The following is a 10635-nucleotide window of genomic DNA, read 5'->3' as shown; positions in this document are numbered from 1 at the left end:
TCATTTTTTTGTCAAAAAAAAAAAGTTACAAGGTTGCTAGGCGACCGGAGCCGCGCTTTGCCATGTAACAGTAAGGATTTGCCACAGCTGGTGAAGCGAAGCAAAAAGCCTCTGTAGGCCAGACCATCTGATTTTAGTTCGGCCTGAATTGGGAAACATCTTATGTTTCATTTATTTAACATCATTCGACAACTTTGTAACTATGACAGTGAAGGTCCTTTAACTTTAAGGAAGTACTTATTTTAACCTAAACCATGATCTTTTCCTAAACCTAACAAAGTTTTTGTGCCACAACCTAATGAAACTAGTACCATAATGGATTGTTTATTATTGTTACCATGACGACAAAGGTCCAGTACACCTGCTGCTGGAACACTGCATTGGGACATATCCGAGGCTAGGGACAAATTAATTATACTGTAATTTAGATTTGAGGACTTGTTGGCTGCTGCTGAGCTACTGAAGTGTTGCTTTCACATCTTGGGCAGTGTGAGCTCTCCTTCTCAGTGTGAAGGAGAGCTCAACAGATTATACACTTCAAGTCTGTTAACAGGTGTTGGGTAGGACTTCTACATGTGTGAAAAAAGTTGTGAAATCTAATAAATAGCCTTAAGTGATAATCTCTCTATGTCCCTCTATGTAGTCTTTTGCAGCAAATTCAAATGTATGCTGTAAACTTTAATGTCTTACAGTTTTGCACCATTCGTGTTTTTACATGCTTATAACATTTCTTCTGACGGGGGAGGGGGCAGTTGCATGCACTGGAGCCAGTCACTGTGTCATTTTATACTTCCATTGTAATGTTCCAAAATTGGAAAGTGTCAAATTCTGCACATAGGGGCTTTAAAGTTTCTCATTAACAGCAAAGATTTATCAAAGATTTTATTTTCAGTGCTTTGGAAAGACTGTAGCTAAAGAATGATACCTAACGGTGCCAATGAACTCAACTGTGTTAATTAAAAACAGCTGCTTTCATTTTAGTTGTAGCTTTATTCATTTTTGTTGCGCAGCATCTACCAGTTTGTTACTATTGTTATACATGAAACGATTATTTATGCACAGTGGATGCAAAGTGGGTATTAATAATGGCATCAGGAAGCCTTGCAAGAGACATGATGCAAAGTGTGTAGTAATTATGCAGGACCACACTGAATGACATGGTAGGAGTTATCCGTGTTTGGCCTTCAGATATTGTCAGATTGTAACAAAGCCAACTTGTTACCGTAAGGTTCCTGGTTCCTGGAAAAGCTGAGGAAGTTTGGACTTGGAAAATTGATGAGCAACCCTCGCTCCTCAGTCAACTGGATGTAATTTTGTGTTTTGTGTTTGCGCTGACGCATGTAGCTGCGCTGGCCTGTTACCAGGTGTGAAATTGTGTTACTGTAAAACAGGGAAAAACAACAGCAACAGAAGTGGGGTGGATGAAGAAGAGGAAGGTGGGGTGGAGGGTGGTGATGGTGGTGGTGGTAGTGGGGGGGGGCGGTTGTCCAGAGATTTATAGAGCGTGGTGATGTCATGTTTGTGGTTTGGGACATTATGTCACACATGGTTTCTATATCAGTGGGCCGCTGCTTGGCCTGAGTGGACAGAGCTACAGACCCAGCAGGAAACACATCTGCAGATTCACGCTGACCTCTGGTCAAGCTGCAGATTTGGTCTCAGGTTTGTTGGTAGGGACAAACAGTGTCCAGGGGTGAGTATGTGTGTTTTCATATTTAGATTTGTGCTTGTATTTTTGTGCCACACGCCTTTTGAGACAAATTATCTTTCATTTCAGCACAGTGTTCTTTGATGTCCTCCAGCAAACAACTTCAGCCAAGTGCTTCTGTGTTTATTTTTTTCACACAGGCATTTTCCCCAGCAGGTAACTCGTGCTGTTTTTCCACACACAAATTAAATCTGAAAAAGTTATAAACTAACATCAACTTGGCGGGACATCCTGTTAAACACAGCTTTCTCCCGGGAGAGATGGCACAAGTTTAGCGTGTATTCAGACTTGTGTGTCTGTCCATCTGATAGATCTCAGTCCAGTATCCACTTTTATTTAGCTCTGTTTTGGTTTCTACCAACTCCTGAGGGAAAAATCTGGCTCTTTAGCTGCTAAATGCTCGACTATGTTTACCAGCTAATCCCTGACCTTGTCTGTCTCCTGTTTAGTGCTGGGTTCTTTAGCAGAAAAGAGTTGACTGCTGTGGTTTAAAACTTGATAAAAGCAGTGAGAGTGAACCAAAGTAATAATAAATAAAATTTCTGGCTGTAAAGCCAAACCAATGAGCCAAATGTAGTAATTTGACCCATTGTTACTATGTCACCATTAATTGGTGCAGCTTGAAAGTTGAGAAGTCATCACTTTTTATTTCTTTTTGGCCATACACACTGCCCTACATTACTTAGCAAATTAATATTATTGATATTAATATTTTTACTTTAATCCTTAGATGTTTGGCTTACTTTTCTAATACATGAGTGGCTCAGCCAGAGAGGAGAAACTGGACTGTATCTGAGTCCTGAGTTCCACTTGCATGTCTGTATCTGGGACCAGTGACTGGGGGCCAAACAGGGTGGAGATACAAAAACCATAGAGACAGAGGGATGGGCAAAGGCTGTTTTCACTCACCCGCTTATGCGATCTCTATTACTCCTCTGCCTGTTTCTGTCATCACATCATGTCAGTGCTCAGTTTCAACATACTGCTGACTTTATGCACATATTTGTGCACCTGCAACTCATATTCATAGAGACAGTGGAGCAGGAGAGAAGGCCATTTCATGCTTTGTGAGATTCAGAAAATGATTGGTGATATTGATGATTTAGCCTCAGGAACAGAGGCAGACAGCAACACAGAGGAAGATGTATGTGGTGTGTCGGATGGATGGAATTACAAGAACTCGTGCTACTAATATGACTAAGAAGAAGACAAAGAAATGGAGATATTGTAAGAGCTGAACTTGATGTACAACCATTTAGTTTGTCTCCTTCAAATTGAGGACTCAATTTTTGTTGTCACTGATGCAGTTAAATTGCATTAGCTGAGTTGTCTAAAATGGCTAAAGCTGCCATACACAGGCCGCATGAGGACAGGGGTTGCTTTGGGTGAGTTGTTCCACCAACTGGTAAATTTCAAGGCCACATCCCAAACTCCACAAACACATGGCTGTGCATATGAATGGCCCTCTTGCTTCAAAACTAGGGTTGGGTATTTTCTCGCTTGCAGAGGGAAAGGTTAGCAAAACCAGCTGACCCGCCGTTTCCTCGGCTACCAGTGTTTACATAACCAACACACTCATATGCTCATGTATGTGCAATCGCAGGGACCGTGAGCCTCCCCAGCAGGCTTTATCTGCAGTAGAACAAATCAATCATGTGTGTATGCTTGTGTATGTGGGGGTGTGCCTTCTTGAGTGTTTGAATTTGCAACTGTAGCAGTCATCCCCTCAAGCTTTTGAATTATGGATTATTGTATTAGCCGAACTATCGTGAAGTCAGGCGGAGCACGTTCTTGGGAATAAATTGGCTTGACCCTAGAAAACAGTTGTGCTCTCCAGCGTTTTAGTTTCAGTGGACACTGCTTGGGTAAAGTATTTAAAACAAATGATGGCAAATTAAAACATTCACACATTTTAGTCCATATGCTGCAAGTAAAACATCATCATTAAAAATCTGTTCTCATTTTGTGGCTAGGCAGATGAATCAAGATAAACAAACAAATCATTTTCTTTCTTCCTCCCTCCTCAGTTCTTTCATTTTTCAAACATGATTATGTGTTGCTCAATGTTACTCAGGCTTCTGTGGCTTTGGCAGTTGAACTTTGTGTTACTGGCTGCCGCTGCAATTGGTTACTTGTGAATAAAAGACAAGAAAACACTTAATTTCAATGGTGTTGCTGTTTTTTACTTATGGACTTACGGTTTAAAAAGAATGCTGAGGTGGGTCAACAAAGGGTTAAGGTCATTAGCTAGACTTCTAGACAACCATTTCTACATTTTGATTGGAGCACATGTATATATATATATAAATATATATATATATACATATACACACACACACACACACACATATATATATATATATATATATACACACACATATATATATATATACACTGAATGGCATTTGTTTTGTGGTTTTGCAGCATTTACACTTGAACAGAAAATGCATTTCCACATAAAACATTTGCAGATCCAGTTTTTCTTGAATGCATGAATGCAAGGCAGTTTGAAACCTGCCTTGCATTCATGTACTTCAAAGCCGTCTTCTTCTTTGCCGGTGCAATGCCTTTGTTCATGCATTGCTGTGTTCCTTGGCAAAAACTCCACAGGGAACTTACAATGCAGTTGCTGAGTTTTTCCAAAATGTATTTTTCCTGCAAACCAACAAAAACAGCCACATGATGGTCATATATTTTGAGACAGTATTTCTGAGACAGTCCATGGCTGTAAAATTGAAATGCAAGCACGAAAAGTCTTTAAAAATATTCAGCTACAATGTTTTTACACAACAATGACAGTGATCTGTCAATTACATAATTTATAAAATTAAACCTAACATTCATAGCTAAATGTCACGCAAACACTTACTTTGTAACACTGGACTGACATTATTCTTCCTATCAGTATTGCACCTGGTCCATTACAACAACGAGTTGCTTGCTAATCATAGTCGGTTCAGTGGCATGTTTTCTTTTTCCAAATGTTGCTGTGTTCCTCTCTGTTATCATAAAGAGAGCAGGAGGAAGGTGGAGAAATGGTTCCCACATGTTTGAATATTACTCTGTTCATTAGCAGTGTGTGTGTGTGTGTGTGTGTGTGCGTTTGTGTGTGTCACAGAGAGCTCTGATTAATTGGTCCTATCCAATAAGCTCTGGAAACACCAGGGTTCAGACCAGGCCACTAATTGTCATAATCCACCTTTGTTTGTTTCGACTGCTCGACCAGACTTCACCATCTGTGTGTGTGTGTGTTTGCATGTATGTGTGTGTGTCACCTACACTCTCGACAGCACATGACTTGGCATCAGCATCTCTTCCTCCTCTGTTCCTCTCTCTGTCTAGACTGCAGCAAAGAGAGCAAGAGGTAAACCGAGATGCAGAATGAAATAAAGGCAGACAGAGAGAGAAGAAATCACAGAGAAACTATGCTCTCTGCTCAGCCTCTTTGTGGCCAGGCACGTTTGCCAAATAGATCCCAGTGGATGCTCCATTCTCGATAGATGGTTTAAACTGGTGTGCTGCTCGCTGAGGCTCTTTAAAGCCTTTCAGCATATTAATGCTGTGCTGATTTTGCATGGCACAGGGCCTTTCATGATGACGTCCTCCCCCAAAATGAAGTAGTCTGTTGTATGCTCTAAAAGTAACATAGCCTACTTAAGTGTTTTTGACCAAGACACCAAACCTCTAGCTGCTTCTATCTGTAAATAGCCTGTCTGTCTGAATGCATGCATGACTCTTCACCTATCTGTCTGCCTGTGTCCCTTCTGGCTTTTGTGTAGGACAAAAAAAAATGAAAGTTTTCCAACATCCTGGAACAAATGGCAGACAGGAGTTTCAGAAACATTTCTATGAAGGTACAGCCATTTCTACTGTCTGTCTGCTGAAACTGCTGATCTGCATTAAAAAATATGATGTAATTATGATGTCACACATAAGCTGTGACACACAGGTATAAAGAAATACTGAGCAGATCAATCACAGGCTGTAAGGAGTGTTGCATGCCAACCATACAAATTCACGGTAGGTGCATCAGTTCTGTTGTCCCTTTTATTGTCTTTCCAGAGTGAAAGGTACACAAGTAAAAATGTACAAAATTGATGAGACTTGTGTTAAAGTAAGCCGCTGATGATAGCAAGCGTGGCTAACTAGATTGTTGCCCACAGTAGTAACCTAGCTTTACTTCCATGACCATGAGTTAGCATATCATTAGCTAACTACAGAGGAAGTTTCATTCAAGACCAACACTTCCACTCCAAGGAAGCTGGTGTAACACCAGCCCTTGATGCTACTGAACCAGAGTTTAGGGAAACGTTAGCGGGTCTGCCCTGGTCTGTTATAGATTTGGCTGTACTTTCTCCTAAGAGCTGAAAGCTAGTGCTTTTGGAATAACCACAATGTAGTAAAAATCTAACTTCTGTGTGGCTCTTCTAACTTGTTTCGCTAGTGAACATGATTATAAAATGATGATTTTAAATCAGTATATCAGCTAGAAAAGTCAGCCAGAGACAATGTTCATTGATGAGCTATAGCTAACTGCCATTTGTCCTCATCGTTTCCTGTATTGTCAGTTGTCCTGTATTGTTTTTAAAGCTGGGAAATGAAGTCGAAGCTGACAGTTGTCATTGCAGCTGACACAGTTGCCATTGAAAATCATGAAGTTTTGCCAGCCTCTGTCTAAAGTTGGGGCCTAGTTGTTTCAAAACACATCTTGAATTCCAGGTATTAAATCTGCCAATCCTATTGATGTTAGCTGCATCTGGGACCTGCAAAAAAACAAGGATGCAAGTATAGAGAGCAGCTAGTTGGCCTAAGTGTAGCCATGTCTATAGGAAAGAGCCCTTCTAGAGACAATTTATTTCTCTGGATCAGTATGATCTCTGTGGACAAAACCCAAGGCCTCAACCAGAGATCATTCTTCCCTCTGAAGCAACTCTGCCTCCTCCTGCCTCTGCAGCTGAAACTTCAAACTACAAACAAATACAGAATGAATAATAGTGATGCAACAGGGATTAGTCAGACACACACAGTAAGTGGTGACAGATTATTCATCTCTGTATTCTTTATTAGTCTCCACATCTCCATATATCATCGGCTGATTGGTTTGTTGCAAGTCAGCCGGGCGGGGGTCTCTGACTGCCTTGCAAATAGAGCAGAGCGCCAGGGTTTGGCCATGATAAATGTTGCCTCTCCCCCTCTGACCCTGATAGATAGGACCTCCACTGAGAGAGAAGGAACTCTTCCTCTCTCTTGTGGTACTCCATCTTGCTCTGTGTTGTTGTGGAATCTGGGCTGATCCCGCTGTCCCCTCTCACCTACATACCCACACACAGGAGATACAAACATCTGTCCCAGTGATGAATGTGAGATACTTTTGTATTTGCTTGTTTTGAGACTGGGCCACAGCCATCCTGTGAGGGAAACAAATGTGTCTCTAGAAAACCCTAAATTCAAAAATCATTGCATGGGGGTCTGAGGTAGGTATTCTGGGCTGTATGGAGCAGCACTGTACACATGAAGAGAGAGCAAGTGGGTGAGAGACATTTCTGTCTGTGGCAAAAACCACCTTTAATGCATTTCCTCTACATCTGTCCTTAATTTTTACTGCAGGAAGTTACTATCTGTTGCAGCTGTTAAGTAAGCATGTGCTCTAGGCATGATATAGCTATACAGGATAGCATCAGGACACTATGTGTTACTTTACTTAAGGATAAAAAAAATAAATTAAGTGATAGTCAGTTGTGCTAATTGGTTGAAAGCAACTATGTTTTTGGAGCAGCTTCCAAGATTAAAGGAGCTATTTGTAAGTTTTGTTATTGCTGCATAGCAAGTGTTAACATTAGCAGCAGTTATTACCAGTCTAGAAGAAACATTGCCAGTTCAGTGTTAACTCTTGTCACTATTATGTCTTTTCTTCTACTGAGGTTAGCATGCTAACCAGCTAGCCCTGGCCCATCTCATCACTTTCCAATAGCGACTCACTACAGCCTCCATTCTGCCCTGAATACACAGCGCTGCTCAGATGGCATATTAAAACCTTGTCCTGTAAACACAACAATGGCACAAGCCATCCAGTCCAGGCATGGACACATTTGTCTCGAGAGAAAACTTACAAATTGCGCCTTTAAGGGATCACAAAGGGATATTACAGTTCAGCCCCAGGGGTCATGAATGTGTTTACTGAATTTCACAACAATCCATCCAACAGTTGAGGCAGCCTATTTCACTCAAAACAACAAATATCAACCTCATATTGGTGCTAGGGAAGAAGTCAGGGAATCGTCAAAGTCTTTAGAATTCATTGTCTGGAGTCCATCAATGTCTGCGCAAAACTTTGTGCCAGTCCATTCTATAAATGTTGAGATAATTACTGAATAAATTAAAACTTCAACCTGCCGGTGGTGTCAGTCAGGGAATCACAACAGGGAATCAAAACAGTATGCTTCATCATCTGGAGAACATAGACTTCTGTGCAAAATTCACTGGCAGTCCATCTAATAGTTGCTGAGATTTTTCACTCTAGACCAACATGCTGAAATTAACATCCCTTGAGCCACAATGTTGGTTTGGCCCAGTTGAAATGGTGGAAATTCTGGCATAAACGTACCCTTACTTGACTTAACTAGATTACATGTTGAACAAGGAAACCAGGAAAAAAATGCTTCTGCATCTTTGGACACGTTATGAGCAAAATAGTTGTTTATAGATGGCCACATGATGGCACTATCCATTCCAAAAACTGAAATCTGTCAAGTAGTGTTTGAGATATCCTGACAACTACCAGACAAACAAGACTGAAAACATGAGGTAACAAACAAGCAAACAGTGGTAGCAATCACAGTGGTCAGCATCATTTCCTCTAGTTTATTGGTCTGTACTCTGGTCAGACCCCTGCACTCTCTTTCCCTCTCTCTAACCTCTGACTTCGACCCAGTGGAGTAACAACGGGCCTGCCTCCCGTCCCTCTGACACCTCGTAAACATTGACAACAGCCCTTAACTAGCAACTAATCGCTGGCCTGCACCGGTGTGGACGGGTGAGCGGGAACCTGTAATTAAAACTTTCCCATGGACAGCCAACCGGATGCGGCACCTGTTAATGATGACATGATGTCACTCTGTTACCACGGCTACTGGTCCAATTAGTAAACAGAAGTGTTTTCCTAGCCTGCTTTTTTTTTTTATTGGGGGCCACCAACAAGACTCTGTGGCTTTCCTGCTCCTGTATTTTTCTTTAGCAGTTGTTTTTGATGGCTAGCAGGAACATGGAGCAATTCCCACCTCTCTGGTTTCTAACACTGCTTTTAATCACACTTGAATGGAAACATATCTTGGGAATTTGAACAAAGAAGGGGAAAAGCAGTCAGTACTACTGTCTTTACAAAGGAGTCCCCACTGACCTTGATAGAGGCCGGTTCACAGTCTGGAAGTATCCCCATCTAATTTCGGCATCCATGAGTGTCATTCAATACCTTTGGCTATTTTCACTTTAAAGGACCCCTCCTTTTACTGCCCTGGAGGTTACTCTAAGAAAACACAACACTAGAACTACAAAAACCACCTAAATGGCAAGCAACCCCTAACACACATTGTTCTAATGCCGGCTCGAAAGGTTCACTAGCAGTTCACTGCCGCCTATCCACAGATCGAGTGTTAAATAAGGCATTATAATCTCACCCTGGACCTTGAGTGAGCCTCTCGAACAACCCTACAACCCTCTTAACCACCCCTCTCCCCAAACACCACCCCTCCCTTTTAGGTGAGGCCATTAAAATGCGCCTCCATTTTGCACAATAATCAGCCGTTTTAATCATGCATATTAGTCCTCCAATAACTTTAAACGTCATCTAATCCCCTAAAAGAGGCAGTGAGAGAAAGCTGGCCCTCATGCCTAATTTTACCCCAGTGGCCTTAGTCGGGCGCCTGGTCTAATTCAAACTTTACGTGGCCCCAACACTTTTGAGAACAATGTGGAGGCCTTTAGGGAGCAACTACAGTGACAAATGAGCCCAAATAGGTTTGCTGCTCTGTGACTGTCGCTGGAGTTAGAGTGGCTAATCTCTCAAAGTTTTACTGTGTGTCAGTGTTCGTGTGTGGTTTTGGACTTATAGACCATGCACGCTTGGGAATCTGTAATTTAGTCCAAACCCCCAAGGTAAATTCAAAATGTCCTTTTTTCGCTTGCTTGAACTTACTTTAAATTGTGGATAAAAATAATTACACTGGGCTTTTGTGTTTATGTGGTGGCCCTTATAGAAAGTACAGAGATCCATTTACCCTGACTCCATAGTAAGTAGATCTAAATTACAATAGTATGAAACATTAAACTAGTTTCTGACAAAAGAAAAAAAAAGACCACACTCTGAATTCCATATATTATCTATAAGAGAGATGGCTAAAGAGCTAGAAAAGATTCATTCATCATTGATGCTGCAAAAAATTTGGGTTCTACAGGTGTAATATCTGCATAAACATGAGTGCGTGGTGTGTGCTTAACTGTGTTAATTTACAAGTGGTCAGACATGCATCTGAATACATACATATTTTATACCTCCTAAGTGGTATATTTTTGTTTCCCTTCGTGTTCTGCTTCATGCAAATTATTGCAGCAGACGTCTATGCTTCTGTCTGACTTCACACTTCTCCTCTAGGTCTCTCCATCCGGGGCACTCATGACACTCACCCCATGAGTCTCAGCACTCACTTTCTCTATGGGCACGGATCAAATGCACATGCACACTTTCACACACACACATACACACACACATACACATATATACATATATAAATCTGCAAGGGAAAACACTTTTACTAGTGGGTAAATGTAGTTAAAGATGCAAAATGATTTTTTTTCCAACTACAGCAGCTGGGTGCATATTTTTCCACAGATCTAATAACATACTGACTGTTAGGCTATTATCATCTATTATG

The sequence above is a fragment of the Trachinotus anak genome, unplaced genomic scaffold, assembly GCF_046630095.1.
Source record: "Trachinotus anak isolate AG129_WGS33_773 ecotype Australia unplaced genomic scaffold, CSIRO_AGI_Tana_v1 ptg000025l, whole genome shotgun sequence".
Lineage (NCBI taxonomy): Eukaryota > Metazoa > Chordata > Actinopteri > Carangiformes > Carangidae > Trachinotus > Trachinotus anak.
Note: the sequence above shows the minus strand (reverse complement) of the source record.